The 18,001-nt window shown below is 36.8% G+C and overlaps 1 protein-coding gene across 7 annotated transcripts in view; it reads right to left on the minus strand.

The window, feature by feature from the left end:
• strbp (spermatid perinuclear RNA binding protein) overlaps positions 1 to 18,001 on the minus strand; it is a 100,946-nt gene that overhangs the window by 42,631 nt on the left and 40,314 nt on the right. For 5 of the 7 annotated variants that reach the window (XM_028025038.1, XM_028025035.1, XM_028025033.1 and 2 more), the window contains one exon: positions 15,618 to 15,717. The exons of the other annotated variants lie outside the window; for them this stretch is intronic. The gene's annotated coding sequence lies outside the window, so the exon portion shown is untranslated. The remainder of the gene's footprint in view (positions 1 to 15,617; positions 15,718 to 18,001) is intronic. 7 annotated transcript variants of the gene reach the window in all.

Raw genomic sequence — 18,001 nt, forward strand, 5'->3', positions numbered from 1 at the left:
TGTGAAGAATTATCCCCAACGCATGATGCTGCCAACATCATGTTGCAGCCGTTAGTCTATTATACATTGTCCCAAAAATGGTTAGTAGGCTAAACATTATGTCTGTGTAATCACTTGATCTCCTGAATACACAGACATCTCTTTACTAATAGGTCTGATTTCACAGGCTTTTACTTAGGGCTATCAGAGCGAAAGCAGGTTAAAAATAAATGCATGCAACACTTTTTATTAGTAAAAAAAAAAGAATGTTTTTTTCTAACTTCATAAATAATCTGTACCTTGTGTTAATCTAGTTTATTCAAATTCCAATAATACACATTGAACTTTGTGGTTCTTGTGAGAAATGTGAGAAAAATATGGACAAATTCAACATGTAAACTTTTCCAAGGTGTGTAAAAGTACAATGGATACATGAAGCAGAGAAGGAACTGACAGACTAACGGATAAGTTCACGAGCAGATAGATGTAGACACACATAGGGAAAATACATGCAAAGAGCCTCACAGGCCCTTATTCATAATTCATGGGCTGGCAATGCTGTGATGGAGGGGGATGTTAAACAAACATGTGCTTGTTTTCATTCACTGGCTTACACTCTTGAGCCCAACAAACCCTCCCTATAGGTCAATAATACAGCTGCAAAATGAACAGAAATTGAATTTATGATTCCTTTTCACATTTGTGGAACGTTTGTTGAAACCACTTTATGTTTGTGGCCACTGATTTTCTTTTTATGTCCAGTTAGAGCCACAACAACAACAACAACAAAACAATTAATGAACTTCTATCACTTTTATTTTGGAAATTCAACAGATGGCATTCACTGAGCCTAATTTTATTTTGTTTTAAATAATAGTGTTCTCACAAAAAAGCTCTTGTTTTTTTCATATCATTTGTTTCATATCAAGTTCAAAGAATAACATATAAGAACAAAAAAAGCTATATAATGGTGAAAGCAGGAGAAAAATACTCTAACAGTGCTTTCAAAGACCACCGAGTTGAATTCAACCTTTGATTTTTGTTCACAAAGAAATTATCTTTTTAATTTTATTGAGTTCCCTCATAAACAATGAATTACATGATATTACTAGGAAATATTTATTTCATTTAAACATTCATATAATTGTCTTTCCAACAAGAGCTACGCTTGGTTATTAAACTTTGTGATACAAAAAGCCTGATATGAAAGGAAAAAGAAATTAAAATTTTGAAAAGCTTAGGCAAAGCAGAGGAGCAGACAGAACTGTAAATGATCACGGACTGCTGCCACCAGGACAGAAAGAACAGGAAAAGCAAGAGGAGCGCTAAACAATCAGACAAGTACAAAGTGGGGGACAGAGTGGAATCGGATAAGCAACAACACAGATATTGAGCTAACCCCTCAGGCAAACAGACTCGAGCAGAAGCTGCTCCTCATTTTCTCCTCAGCTCTCTGTCTTTAAGCTGTTGGCCTTGGGCCGGCCACAATGACAATTACCTCCTCAACACACCTGGCAGTGGCACAGCCTGTGTCCCAGCACTCGCATTGTGGCAGTTACCTCAGAGCCAGCGCTTATTGCTGGAGGCGGGTAAGCTCTCCTCCAACATGACTTGGCCACTTTAAGACTGCATGCACATGATTATAGTGCGAGCACACAAACACAAATGCTCTGCCAAGAGGCATAATAGCAGTGTGAAAGCCCCCCATTTGATTTTCATTATCAGAACAATTCAGGGATAAACAACAATTTCATCACAGTCTGACAGTGCTTTCCTTCTCCTTTTTCTGAAATTAGAATCATGTGTACGAGAAGGATAAATACCTCGCATTTTTTATTGGAATATATATAGGGATATATATATATATAAATATATTACACAATATGGGGACCAAATGTTTATTAAATCAAACCCTGAATGAAGCTCTCTCATGAATAAACAGCATGTGGCCTACAGTCTGCAGATCTTCTTCATCACCCCCTTGGGAAATTATCGAGACCAGCTTCTCAAATCCGTGGTTTCATGCTGGCTGTGCAAACTTTACAACCTGTTTGTTAATACTGTATATCCTGTGGCGATTTTGTCTACCTTGGACTAAAGCTGATCAATAATTATATTTTTTCCACACAACACCATAGCGCTCCCTTTTCCTATTTCGCTTTCATTTCCACCGTGCTGGCTGGTCATTAAAGTGTGATTGTGAGCTATTCTCCTGAGAAGTGGAGGAGAAAAGAGGGGAAAAATCTGGCTGAAAACCTGCCTCATTAACACCAGAGATAGTTTGTGGAAATTAGCATGAACACACACATCCAGGCCTGCACGGAGAAACCAAAACCACACATTAACTCCATGACATCCCCCAATTATCACATCGATTTCCATAAGCGCTCCATGAATGAAGAAAACCGCACACCTGTGCTGTGTAGTTCCTTACCTGATTGGGCACGAGAAAGAGAAAATTTTGAAAGGGGAAATAAAGAAAGTAAGAATGACAAAAAGAGCTGGAGAATTTGCTGAAGAAGCTGTGGGAAGCAATTTACACCTTTCTTATCTGATAACCGTCAGACAAGATGAACAGCGGTGGAGACGGAGTGGCAGAAGACAGAAGAAGCAAAGATACTGTGCTAATTAGAGTTAGCAGAGCATAAATATTAATGAAGGTGAAGGGAAGTCTGTTTGTTTTTAGAATTTATTTTTCATTTGTAAATTTCTTATGCATATATTTGTAAGTACTTTACATATTATGTAGCTTCAAAAAAGGAAGAAACTATTTTCCACCTTTGCAGATTGGCTATTCTCTCAAGCTGCCACTTTTACACAGGAGATAACAGGGAATGAAAATGTTTTAAAGCAAAGATTCTCTAGTTTATTTTTTTTTTTATATCCCTCATTGCAAAATGTTAGCAATCTCTTGGAAATCTCACAGGTAAAGTAAAAATAAATTTCTTCAAGGAATACACACATGATTATGTGTACAGGTAATTATACAAATGGCAATAATTACTAATTGTGCCAACGGTTAGTAATTGTTGGCACAATTAGTGCCAACAATTGTTAAATGCCAACAACTGCCAACAGTTGTTAAATGAAGAAGCTGAAAAACAGTTTAAAATGCCTAAACTCAAACATTTTTTCTTTATTTTGGCATTATGGTAAGACCTAGTTTAACTGCAGAGCTGTTAGAAACCTGCTGCTCTCCGTCACATATACACACATTGTGACATAGTGTCTGAGCCCAGTGTGAATAATCACTGATTAATAATGTCATAATGGCTACTAAAGGCTAATGTATATTGGAAAAATGGCTGACCTAACAATTTCTTGCATAATAGCAAGTCGTAGGTTTTCTTTAAAATTTTGAGAGGTGAAAAATGCATGTTGTTCATTTTAAATGGAATAGAGTTAAAGCTGAAAATGTAAAATAACTCTTTAGGGTTTAATCTACATTCTGTAACAGAAATCAGACCAAATAAAGTCTCTAATTAATGCAAATTTAGTTGTTAAATTCACCAATATACCATAAAAAACAAAAAAGCAAAATGCATTTCCCCATGATTTTGTTTCATTTAATTGATAAGCTGGGAAACTGTCCAGGGTGTATTTTGACCCCTGAAGATTGGCACCAGTCCCCTGCAACCCTGCATGGACAAGTTGGTATAAAGAACACATGGATTGATGAATTGTTGAGCATCTCCAACTGAGAGATTGGAGATACTCCACAAATCTCAAATAAATTTTTTATTTGAGATTGTTTTACTTTTTTAGTGAATAAACATGTCAGCTCCTGTAAATGCCCAGGGTGGCTTAAGTACCCTGGGCCATATATTAAGATATTTTATTCTTTTCATGTGTGCATGAAAGCAATAATCTGTGAAAACATCTGCAAAGACCTGCAAAGATCTGCGGTAATTAAAAATACCACATAGACACCAGAACATACAAATCTCTTCATTCTAGTTAGCGAGCTAGATCAGCAGAATGGATGCAGAATCACGTCTCAGATACAGATCCCTCTCACTGCCTCTGTTGTGACGAAGCGTGGCCTGCTTTAACAGGTGCTAGCCGACAGACGTCTGTTTGCTCAATAAATCGGCGGAGAGAGGCGGAGACAAATGAAGAGAAAAGTGGTCAAAACACAGACAGCTGCTTACAGGAAGATACACGTTGAAAGCAGAGGAGGCAAAACCCAACATGATCAAGACTCATTAAGGACAGCTGGAGAAAACCTCCTGCATTTTGAAACATAGACAATCACGGGAGTTTCCTCTGCTGTTCTCGATTGTTTAAAATCAATCTGCTAATTTAGACGATAACCGAGCTAAGCTAAACTAAAAATTCAAAGTTTTACTTCTGAATGCACAGCTATTCGTCTTGTTCAACCAAATGTTCAGCATCCAAATGTCCAAACTGATAAGTAGTACCACAACAAGTAATTTAAGCCTTAGGCTAAAGGGAGATTCCCTTCTTATAATGACTTTTTTCCTTTTTAGAGCAAGCACGATTTCTTGTCTGATAAAAACGTCCATTATCTCTAAATAAAGTATATCATTATACTCTGCTGATAAGAAAAGACCAGAAGAAAAAACTTGGCGTGAAACAACATCGTAGAAATGTAACTAAACCTTTACACAGATTTGACCTTTATAAATTGAATTTACACACAAGAACAGCAAAAACCTCAAAGGTGTTTGTGTTCGTACTTTTGTCACATGTACTGTGCATAACAGACATGATATTTAGGGAGCAACACGCTGTGGATATTATCTGCATTATGTCTCATTAATGCAGGACTATGCAGCAGGCTCAGCGTGGCCTGGAATGATATCAGGACAAAGGACATACAGATATCACCGGTATGTCCTACGCTCACAGCAAAGACATTTCCTGTCATTTCTAAGCTTAATTTCACTGGAAAACAGAGGAAGTATGCATTCATTAAATAGAATTTACACCAATTTGTAGCATCTTTCACCATTACCATCTCCCTACAACCAAATATTAAACGCAATTACTGAGTAGGCCAACTGCAGCATTCAATCACCACCAGGAATTAGAGCAATAAAATCCAACGCAACAATTTCAAAGCACTGCTGAAGTAGAAAGCTTGGTTGAGTTTGATTCCAACAGGTTTAGTAAAAATTGCTTGATGGTGTGAACAACATTTATGCTCTTACAGATTTGATTTTAATGATCTGCTTACACATTTGATTGGAGTGGAGTGATATGTTAGTGTGAGGGTGGCACTTTCCTTCCATCCTCACTTATTTGTCCACTCAGCATTTACTTTCAAATATCATAAAAATAACCAAGTTTGCTTATTTCTTGGTACTTTACGCTGAAAAATGTGGCAAGGCTTTAATGCAATATGCAAACAAAAAATATTTATATTAGACCACAAGTGACTAATTCTATTGTATTTACTTTATTGTTTTGCTCATTTTAGCTTGATGGATGAAACTTGGACAAAACTGAGTATTTTATCAGGAGTCAAATGGTCAAACTGGTTTAGTAGGACAAAAAACAATTTTTTCCAAATACATTTTACTGCTGGCTCCGATTTATCAGTACAGCTGCGTTTCTCGTCCACATGAAACCTCAAAGATTCTGAGCTACTAATGCCTTTAACTCTATTTTTTTATTTATTTAATCAACATACAAAGTATTCCTCAACTGGTGCTTCTGGTTGCTCACATGGAGCTAGGTTCTTCTTGTTATGAAACAGGTTTTGCTTTCCCACATGCATGCACAGAATGAGAGATTGCTACAAAGTTAAAAACTTGATGCAATAAACTTTTAACAGTCGCAAACTGCTCATTCATGAGCGTCAACCCAAATATTAGTGGGAATGTATGAACATATATCCGATAAATGCGTAAATGTCTGAATCCAAACTGTACACTCAATTTTGTTTGTTATAATATCACTGCAGTCATTTGTGATCATACCGGAAAAAAAACAATCGTTAAAAGCCTAAAATTAATATTCCTTTCATGAATATGATCAGTGCATGTAAGCATTTGACTGGAGCTGTATGTTTCTTTGTTTTTTAAGCTTGATTTTACTGAAACTGTATATTGTATATTGACCAGATCTAGGTGCAGGCCAGGAGAGGTCAGAGAACAGAGTATTGATGAGAAGGCAGAGAAAACGCTGATGTTGCTTCTGGGAGGGAAAATAGATAACACTTACAGGGCAGTGTAACACCCCTTGATCAATTATTTAAATGGACGGAGCACTTTGTATCTATCTATCTATCTATCTATCTATCTATCTATCTATCTGGCAGTATTTAGTCCTCCATCCACATCATATTACTCATTTCAGCAGTGTGAGTACTGTCCTGCGTCAGTATGGGGAATAAATAGACTATCACTATGCCAAAGCTGAAGCATGCTACAACTGTGTGTGCGCTAGTAGGATCCTGCTGTGCTGATTTCAGCAGGAACAGATGGTCCTGTCAGGGCTGTGCAGTAGCTCTACAATGTATATTGCATACATTGTGTGTGTGTTTGTTCACTGTGAAGACAGTCTCCTTTGTTCTTCAGCAAATATATATTCCCTCACACTTCCACTTTCCACCAGTTGTAAAGACCGCGGTGCTTTCATGCAGAGACACGCCAACAGTGGCTGCTGCAGTGTAAGTGACATCTTAGTGGTCTTTGGCCTACTTGTCTCCTCCGATGACACTTAGCAGCCTAATCCTCCTTGAAGGGCTCTGCCCTGCTCAACTCTTGTTTGCAAACACTAAAAAGCTGTCACACCCCAACCCATTTGTTGTTGGTGCGCTTGTATATGCATGTCTACTCGGGCTGTTCTGCATTTCTGCTTGTACAATTAAATTTGTAATCAGTAAATGGTACTGGAAAAAGTAATGTCTATGAATTTGAAAATGAGTGGCAAATCAACAAGCTAAGCTGGATATGAGCTTCAAAGATTATGTAAGGTCAATAACCAAAATATATCAGAAAAAGATGAAACGGGATTATTCAAGCCAAATTTAGGTCAAAGGTTGATCTCAATAATGACATGTTAGCTGTATGTTATTTGTTGGGTGCATGTTATGAGAGCTAGGGTTGTCCAGATGTGGTCTAATTCCCTAATGGGCTCCAATACACAAAGGCAGGTCAGTGAGCACACATGCATAAAGCTTTTTAACGACTTGGTGGTGTGTATGATCCTGCCCCAGCCTCTATTATTTAATTAAGAAAACCAGTGACATGGCAGGTGGTGGAATTTAAAGATTGACAAGATTTAAAAAATATATAGTTCAAAAACTATATATCCATTATCATTTATGTGTGGATAAAAACAATGTCTATATGCATCTTTCAAATCAAAATCTCCTGTTTCAGACTCAAATATCCAACCTGTTCTTTCCTTTTTAGCAAATAAAAAAAAAAAGCAAATGGAAAATATTACTACAATAATCAAGTTTTAAATAAATAATGACCCTGCAAAAACCACATACTGTATGTAGGATGGATAAATATACAGTTGAGTAAACTGACTGATGGTCGGCCAGCTGCTTTAGATAATATTATGAAATCAGGATGTTCATATATTTTTGCACAGGGTATATTATTTACTGATGCTTATTTACATGTTTAAAATACTTTAAGAATATTACCAAAAGTAGACTTCCTGTACAGTTGTTATAAAAAGACAACATTACAGAAAAAAAATCCAAAACAGGATTTCAATAAAAGTTTAAAGGAAGCCAATTTAAAATAAAGAATATGTGATTATAGATGAGTCATAAAGACTGCATGTAGACTGCTGGAACAACAGTGGCCGAGAGAAAGACCAGAGTTTCTGGGCGATTTCTTTGCTTCAGTAAACAATATGTTGGATTAGCAACTTTTAGCAGCGTTCAGCTTGAGTAGAATCAGGTCCTGCATTTTAATATTTTCTATTTTTCTCATTGCCTGACTCTTTCTGCCATTATTAATAAAATATCATGGATTATGCTTCATGTGCACGTATGGTGTGGCCAACTGGTTGGAGCAGACCTATCATCAGTCTGTCTTCTTGGCGATCATTCCTGGAACCTGCAATGGATGCTGTGGTTGTTTTGCAGCTTCTGGTCGGTTTTATATTTGTACTTGAAAATCATGTCTAGCTGTTCCCACCTGTCCCTAGTTCTCATATTGAACCACTTCAATTTAAGATATTATTTTTTGTTCCTGAATTATCAGGAAACCTCTGCAGTGTCCTACACATATTGCTCAGGGTTATTTCTGCACTTCTACTTACCAATAAACCCCTCTGAAAAAAGAATTGGAGTTAAAAACACTGATGAATATCAAACTTCTTGTGGATTGCCTGTAGTCAACTGAGTGGAGTTTTGCTAACCATCACAACTCTAAGTTGTATGCATAAAATGTGGAATTTGGTTTGCTGAAGAAGTTGAGTTGCATTTTAACGGAAAATACCTCAGCAAACTGAAAATCAAAGACATTTTTTTTAATATAAAGTTTGGACTATGTTTTAAATTGCCTGTTTCAGGTATGGCTTTTTTGACATTTCTGTGAAACTGCTGACAAGTCATGACTCTCTTTTTACTGGCAAAAAACCAACAGAAAATAAAAAAATCTCTGGAGAGGTTCTGGATCTCTAAGATGAGAAAATAAATCCGGAAAGCTATCAATTTCAAGAAATATGCATATTGTGAAAACAAAAAAAGTTTTTTTTTACACCTGTTTAAGTTAAAACCCTGCGTTACAAACATCAGAAATATATATCTACAAGTAAAAGCATAACGAACCATCTGCTCTTTCCTCTATAAAAAGATAAAATAAAAATGTTTATACAGAAAACTAAGGATGATGGTGTTCTTGAAGCGTAAGCTGCTCCACATCATGTTCCTTAACATCCTGCGATTTAACCTGCCGTGGTTTAACATTAGCTGATCTGAGCCTCCATTCATTTCAGGTCAGCTTGAGCAATGTGCTCGATTATGGCGGTGTCATTACATACTTCCTTCCTGTCTCTCTCTGGCTTAGTGGAAAAGACAAAGGACATGAGAGAAAACGGAAGGAAAAAGGGGGAGGAGAGAAAACGATAGAATTTGATGTGGATAGAGGAGGTGTAAGGGAGTTTAAAAACAAGGTGGGAATATTGTCAGCATGAACCGAAAACCTGAGACGGAAAAAATTTCACTTTTCATTATGTAGAAGAGTGAAAACTGTAAACCCAACAGATATGGTTATGTATTTGTTAAGAATGCTGAAGCATAAGGGCAAAAAATAATAGGAACATGTGTAAAACACACAGAGGAAACAGAATAAATTCGACAAAATACTCCACAGCAGAAGCTGAAGCAGTTTAAGGAAGAAACACTGCAAGATTCAAAACAAATGAAGGAAGATAAGGAAACAGGAAGAGAAAAGGGTGGCTGGTGGGGCAATGAGCTTGCAACAATTTTGGAATTAATATTAAAACAAATTTTAATGAGCCACAGGAAAATGAACACCAATTAAAATAGCTAAATAATAAATTATCAAAGTTATATACACATACAACTTTAATTTTCCCTAATCCATTAAAGTCCAAATTTTGCCCAAAGGTCTCTTAAATAAATCTAATGGTTAATTCCTCATAGTTCCAAGCTTTTAAAGTTTGTTTTTTTTCCTTTGGAAAGTAAAGGTTATCAACAAGAATAAACTAGCAATTTAATACGCATTTGTTATATTATGCATTTAAAAATTAAAGTAAATCAGGACTGGCAACAATAAAAATCTGTTTTATTGCAGCAGCAGTTAAATAATATTGAATTGCTTAGAAATAAACAGGCCTCTGTTGGAGGAAAATAGTTATCAAACCTCTGGGGAAATATCAATGACAACCCAGAACAGATCACCTGGACTTGATCATTTATCACTGTAACAGTACAATCACTCTGCAAACCTTCTATTCAAATCGATTGGAAATGTTGTATGACTGGGTTACTCCATTCTTGGTTGTCATAGGTACGTCAGGTACATGTAACAGTTTGAAATAACCATGAAGTTCAGAATAAATACTTTGGATTTATTTTACAGCTTGCATCTTGTCAACATACAAACATTTCATCCAGAGTTTTCTTTCAGAAATGTATGCTCCAGGAAATGAACAAAAGCACGAGCTGCTATGCAGTGAACAATTATTCTAGTAAGAGATATTATAAACACATAAGGTACTCTAAAGAAGCAGCTGAAAATTAAATTTCAGTTTTGTTTTTCAAGAACATTTCAATATAGCCAACTTTAATCAAATCATGTTCCAGGACTACCTTTGTATATGTGCTATATTGTAGCAAATATCATGTAATTTTCTGCTAAGCCAGGATGTTCATGAAGAGTTTCTGACATGACCGTCACACCTTGGAGACATTATGCGACACTACTGCTATACAATTTTCACAAGTGTCACATAAATGTCACAGCATTGAACAAATAACATTCCTAAATCTGCTGCTATGCCGACGATCTTTCTGCATTTATGAGGTTTCATTTCCTACATTGTGGCAAAAGCTTGGACTGGTGTATTCCGCGTCTTCAAACAGCAAATACTCTACTTTCCTGGAAAGGTTTGATCATACATGTTTATAAATTTAACACAAAAACCCTAAAACCTGACCAATATTTGCCACTTGAACCAAAAAGAGATATTTTGATGAGCTTGAAAACGCAAGTCTCATTTAAAATGTTGGAAGAGTAAAATGTATATCAATGTTTTAAAGGCTGATTGTTTCCCTCATTTGGAGGGTCGTGCTAAACAAACTAAAGGAGGACCACAAATAATCCCTCTCATGAAAGGTAACACTGCTTCAAAACTTCATTTGAACTACAAGTGACACATCTGTTAAGCAGCTGACAGCAGCATCACCAGTTCAGTGTTTCAGTCTAATGCAAGCCATTAAAATCAAAATAACAACAAATAAATGCTATAGATTAGATTTTATGTTTTGCAGCAGTAAAATAATAGCTCTATGAAAGCAATTATACTATGTCAGAGTAAAAAACAGTCACACCACAATACCTTTACTAAACGTTATCATACCATGTCAACTTTAAAGTGGCCCATTCCTAGACAGCACTTCTCACACATGCAATCACCAGCAATATAAACACAAACAACAAAAAACAACATGTGAGTTAAAAACTTCATATTTTCTGCTTTCTAATTTGAGCTTGGAGGGAAGCACCAGATTGTAACAATGCCTGACAGAAAGGATGGAAAGTGAGTGTGAAAAAGATTTGTCCTCAACTTTTTCCTTTGGGAATGATCACCATGGTTACTGGATCCTTTTTCAGCTGAATGTGGGACAAACATAAGGAAGCAAGAGAGAAAAAGAGAGAGGGGTAAAAACAGGGATAAAGAGATGAGATGGAGACAATGAGATACTGTAATAAAATGTTAAAGTGTGTTAATGTATGTAAAAAAAACTTATATGGCTAACACAGCTAATTAAAAACTCTGACTAAGAGAGGGCTCAGTGTACATGCTTAAGAAAAAAAAGAGGCTTTTAGGATGCGACTACGAACGCACATCTGCCATATATAGCACTGCAGAGAAGATACCCGATCCCCAGCTGGAAACACATAAGGTGGTAGGATAAACCAAACACACATTCTAATGGAAACAGAGGCCAACAGGGAACAAACAGCGTCAAGAGACTATCATGGCTCATCTTACAACCAGACAATCAGACTCCATCTATATTTCAAAAGCCACGGAAAACTGTCACAATGGGCTTTCTAGATCCAAGATTAGTGGAGGGCACCGCTAATGAAGAGCGGGACACACCGGGATCACATTTCCATGCTGGTGGCCCAACTACAGTCAATCACCCGAAAGCAATTTGTACAAACTCAATGACAAGCCTTAGGCAAGAGTAATTGAACTTGTGTGTTAAATCCAATATGTGTCTTAATTATTTGGGTGAATATACTCATATTTATTAATTGATCAGGTTTTATCTTACGTAGAGGAGACCTGACGCCAAAAATCTGTGAAGATTTACTTTAAGTCACTTTACTTTCCTTTCAGGTATCTGCTTGTCTAAACAGTGTGTGGGCAGAACCTGTGCTAAATGTTGGAGACACCGATCTCAGTTTTTCTCTGCTGCAGCTTTGTCAATATTTGCTTTATTGCATGCAAATGGCACAGGATGAATTATTCATTGAGAACAAAGGAAAATACTTGTAAGGGTGGTTCTGCTTGACAGAACTGCCATGGCTTTAACGACAGACACGCATAAGTATGGGTATATTCAGCATGTTGAGTGAGTGTCACCGAGCAAGGCGTTTAAGAAAGAAGAGAGAGTGATGTGCTCGGCTGCGCTCACCAGCAAAGTCACTGCTTCCTCAAGGACACTGCGGCTGAAGGAGCAAGAAAGAGTAAAGGAATGACACATGGGAAGAAAAGAAGGAAGATGAACACAGGAAGATAGACAAACACGAGGTGAAAGAGCGTCAAGCAAGATATAAGAAGCAGAGAAAACTGGAAGCATATGTGATGGTGGTAGAGGCAACAGATGATAGAAATGTCAGGAAAGACAGAGAAATGAAAAAAACAGGAGAATGGGTGATTCAGGAGCAATTCATCTCCACGGAGAGTGTTTGTGCGTGAAATAGTATTTTTGCAAGTCAGTTTCTGTAATTTAAAAAGTGAAACCATTACCCCGACAATGAGAACAGAATGTAAGGTATGTGAAATAACCGGAAAATATTGTTTGGCTTTTTCAAACCAGTTTAAAGCAATACAAAACTTTACTGGGATGAAGAGGTGGCCAAATTAAAGTCCACAGGGATGACAAATAGAAGTATATATCATTTTTTTGTTGTATAAGAGGGTGCCAATGACATGGCAATGAAATAAAAAAAAGGAATAATAGGTGGTCATATTGCAGAGGATAGGGATGAGATAGTGCTATTTATAAGTAATGGAAGATGGGCAACAAAATTTGAGGTGTTTTTTATATTTAAGTTCCATGTTTTGTACATGTGCTAAATAATAATAATAATAATCCACATCTGAATATTTATAAGAACAACAACCCATATTACAATATTCACAGAGGTTAAGCCCAATATAAATATATTATTGTTCCTTTTTGGCCTGTAACAGCCTCTTAGGTGTTTTTAGGTAGTGACAGGAAACAAATGGGGGTAATCAAGCAATAGAGATCCAGCGATACACCCAATGCCCCAGACCCTTGTATTATTTCTATCACCCCATCTTTATCAAATGATAAATTATGACATAAGATGGATCAAATTCCAGCAGCACTCTAGTATTTTAGCCTGATAAATTATTCCCAGATTTATTGTTGAACCTGTGAATGACACCAAAACAAACGTAACTGAGCAAATTAACACAATCAAAACATCCAAAAATCTCCTCCCACACGAAGCAAAAGCAGCCATGGCTGAGTGAAGAGCTCTGTGGAGAAGAGCAGTGGAGCATATTGTTAGGCTCACCAGTGATGCACTAAAACCGCCACACACACACATACAGACACCAAACACTGATAGCGGAGAAGGCCACTGGGGTGAGCTGCATAAAAACTACTTTACATACATAAGCAGGCAGTTTACCAAAGCAGTGAGTGAACTCTCTAACTGCGAGAACCACAATCCCCAGCCAACTGTAATAAAAAATCTGTGCAAATTAATAAAGTACATTTAGCGATAGACCTATAAAACTGACAAGGCCACATATGAGCAAGGAAGGGTTTGTTTTGGTGTGTGAGATGTAAAACAGACGACCACAGTAAAGCAGGCAGGAAGAAGCATGCGGCATCTGATGTTAAATACTGTAAATATAAACCACAGTTGATTATGTACTCCTGAAAGGCCACCTCACTGCTACGCCAAAGTGTGTAATTGACCTGGATCGCTACAGGATAAGGTGTCAGTGTCGTATTTTGCCTCACCGCTGCGTGAAAACGGCACGCTGCAGTGCAACCTCAGCAGGGAAACAAAACAGTGTTAGACTGTTTAACAGGATTATAAAGATTAGTGTTTGCCAGTATATTACAAACATGAGCAAAATGCATCCATTCAGACTGACAAAAGTCATTGATTCTGCTAATAGAGGTTTAAGAGCCCTAACATTTTCTCACAACCACTGAGTTTTATGCATTTAATTTGAATTGTGGGTGATAGAACAACACCAGGTAGTGTATGACTCGACAGTCGGGTGTTAAAATAGCTTTATAAGTGAAAATGTGAAGTGTGGAGTGTATTTTTACTCTGTCCCTTTCTTACCCCCTTAATTTGATACCATTAAATACAATCCAGTGCAAGGAGTCACCTAATTAAAAAATGCAGTGCTGTTGTGTGGTCAACTGTAGGCAATAAAAGCTGCATGGAGCTGCAAATATGTACAGCTCAAGTGGAAAAATGCTGACAGGGTAGTCATTCAGCCTTTATGGATGAGGAGTGGCAAGATTGTTAAAAGAAAGCCAGAAGAAGTTTTCCCAAAAGTAATTTACAAGACACAGCAAACAGTAAGAAGAAGGCAATCTGGCCAAATAAGACTGAAATTAAAATTTTTGATTTACGTGCAGAATGTAGTGGTGGCAGTATTCTGCTTAACAGCTCCGGGAGGGTAGTCAAAGTTACAGGTGTCAAACTCCAGTCCTAGAAGGCTGGTACCTTCAACTTTTAGACACTTTAATTACATAATTAGCAGAACTTCTTACAACTTGAGTGCATGAAGAGACGATTACATTTTGTGATTCGGTTGTGTTGGCCCCATCAAAACGTTGCAGGACACCTGCCCTTGAGGACTGCAGTTTAACTCCCCTATAGGTTAGACGCGTGGAGCAAAATACAGTGCAAACCTGGAGGAAACATGGCAGCACTACAATGGAGAAAAGCACTTATGCTTTACCCAGTCAAAGTCCAGACCTCTATCCAAATAAGAATCTACAGCAAGAAAACTGCTGTTCACAAGCGGTGAACAGAAGTTTATTGCATTAGTCTGCTTAGCTCGGTCTGACTGAGCTAGAGCTATCCCTTTACTTCCACTTCACAATTATTTAATGCATTTAAGCTTTAATGGCAAACTCCATTCATCATTTAGGGAATATACAGATCAATAGCTTAGGATCTCAAGTACAACCTTACACTAATACACTAACAAAAGGATTCACAAGAAATTGTGAAACCTGTTCTTATATTAAAACAGATAAAAATATGTACTTTTTTCCCTGTACTTTATTAGAAATGTCCAATCATCAGCTGCCAAATTGCTCAACAAAAAACAAAAATAAATGCTTCCTTGTTTTGTAATGTCATTGAAAAGAAACTGGCACAGTTAAACACGTTAAACGTGTCGAACCACAGATGAAAGTGATAATCTTTGCTCTTACAACACAAACCCAGAGTGCTGACTGAACCCACAAGATAAATGAAGCCACTTGCATGAACGCAAACAAACCTCTGTGTCGTTGTCTCAGCTTGGATGGGGACCAACCTGCTTATAGGGATTCTTTTGTTTTCCAGCTAATTGGGCTGCACCATAAATGATTACTCACTACACTGGAGTATTTGCAAATCTTCGTGGCAACTACAAAGTGAGGTGCAATGTCAAATATAGCTTACATAAAAAGAAAGACAAGAAGGGGTTCTACCATGCATTTAACTCACCTTCCTATGACTTTTTAATCGGGTCACTTGTTGTGTCTATCAGCCCGTCAGTCAGAGTGAAGTCACTATGTGAAGACGGGCAGGGTTACCTCGTGTGATCCTGAAAACACACATGTTCAAATCCTCATTAATTTAGAATTAAATACCTAAAACTATAACTTAATTTAGATCAATAAAAATGAGAAGACTCAAGATTGTGTAGAAACAAAGTGTAGGTGTGTGAGGGGTAAACCGTGACACAAATAATCACAGATAGTCAGATTAAAAAGTAAAACCTCCAAAAGGTATTTTAGCAACTGCATATTAAAACAGCATGATGGATCTACTTTTCTCTTTTTCCATCCAACTTCAGAACAAAAGGTAGCACAAAACTATTGATATCATTGAAATAGTTTGGTGGAGAAGAATGGAGAAGAATTTAAGGAGCTATGGGAGAATAGGAACTGGAGTAAACATGATTTTTTAAATCAATAATCCCAATTTTTATTGTTTAGATTAATCTCTGTCTCTAAAGACAAAATCAGTCCCTTGAATTAACCCACAAATAAAAACCAAACAATTTTTAAAAATTTTTAATCTATGATGCACAAAAGCTGTCTTTGTGTCAGTTGATTGGAAGTCCTCAGTAACAGGTAGGGGTGGGGCACGATGCAATACAGTATGAACTAGCACATCTCGCACTTTTCTGAGGCGTTTAGCATTTTTGTGAACGTTGCTAAGAAGGCAAAAAATACAATGACTGTCTTTATTCCTCCAAGATGTCCTTGACCTTGGGAAAAGTTGCTTATTTGGTTATTCACCTTCTAATGTTTGCATAATTTAGTGCTGACCCCTTCTAAACAAACCTATGCGAGGCACAAAAAGTGCTTACTTTAATTGGTCATGAATTAATCAGGTAAACAACTCAGCTGCATTACCATCACATAGGGACGCATGATATGTTGGCAATAACGTTGGTACCTGAAGTCATTTTTTAACATATAGGTATTACCCCAAATTTTCATATCTGTTCATCACTAATTTAAGTTTGAGTTAGTTATTCTTCACAACAACTATTTATTTTTTGTAATACCCTAACCCTTATATTTTTTCTAAAAAGGTATTTACTGTGAGATAAAAAATACTCCAACATTTTACCATATTTTGACGCTTGAACATGTTCACTAATTGATTTCAGGACACTGCTAGTTTGAAATGTCCAATCTTGATTGTTACCAAGTACCACCACCATTTTCTAGAACTCTGGTTTGTTATGCCGATCGATTTTTGTAATTCAAGCCCACATTACACCTCAAATACTCAGTTAATACAAAAACATCTTGTAGAGAGGAAAGCATTTCATGAACTGTAGTACTGGCTTTCTGTCTTTATAAATTTTTAGAACCAGTGAACACTGCAGCTAGACAACTGAAAACATTAGGCTATCCATGTTGATTGGTGCAGCACAGGCTTTAATAACTCAGATAATAAAATCATATAGACTAATCAATGCCTCACAACCTCTTTAACACCATGTGCCAGGTCATGTCTGCCTTCACCTGACAGAGATGAACCTGACAAACCAGATACAACAAACTAGAGGTTGGCACGCCTTACTGCAAATCTGAGAACAATCTCCCAGCCAGAAAAAAAAAAAAAAGAAAAATCAGACTAACGCAAACTATTTACCGTGAGATGTTTGCAAAACCGTCACACCTCGGATAAAAGGGTATTACTCAGATGGGTGTTGGTTGGTGAAATGGATGTGGCAGTCATACAAGATAAGCTGGTTTCATGTCTGTTTAAGTGTTCACATGTGCACACATGCAAACAAGAAAGGAGTTGGGATCACATTGACGTTTTGAAAGAACCACAGAGAAACGGTTCTGTAGGTGCAAAAATAATGTACTGCTTTAACATTAAATACAATTTTCTTTAACAGAGAAGTTTAACAAATGTAGGGAAAAAATGATCCACTAAAATTTTTCACAAATGAAATAAAGGTTTCACAAATATATGCTTCATTTAAAAGAAACAGTAAGTGGTGTGATTCAATGCAGGTTTAACCTCTCTAATTACTGCAGTTTAAAAGGATTTGGTTTAAAGAGAACCAAAATTCAAGGATTTAAAAATAAGTTTCATAGCTATTATGTGTTTTTCAAAATCCCAGACTGTGTTTTAATAACTCTATTTGGTAAAGAATTACTCAGTTCAGGTTTAATCAGTCTAACCATTTCTTTGAAGTTGTTGTTCGTTTAGCTAGTGGCTATGTTTCGTATGATAAATGGCACAATTTGAGTGGTGAAAGATATTTAGTCAAAACATTTATTTTAATCAAATAAATAAATATTTCCCCTCTTTGCTTCCATTTTCAGCACCTAATTTATAATAACTTAAAACGCACA

The sequence above is a fragment of the Xiphophorus couchianus genome, chromosome 8 (genome assembly GCF_001444195.1).
Source record: "Xiphophorus couchianus chromosome 8, X_couchianus-1.0, whole genome shotgun sequence".
In the NCBI taxonomy this organism is placed as follows: Eukaryota; Metazoa; Chordata; class Actinopteri; order Cyprinodontiformes; family Poeciliidae; genus Xiphophorus; species Xiphophorus couchianus.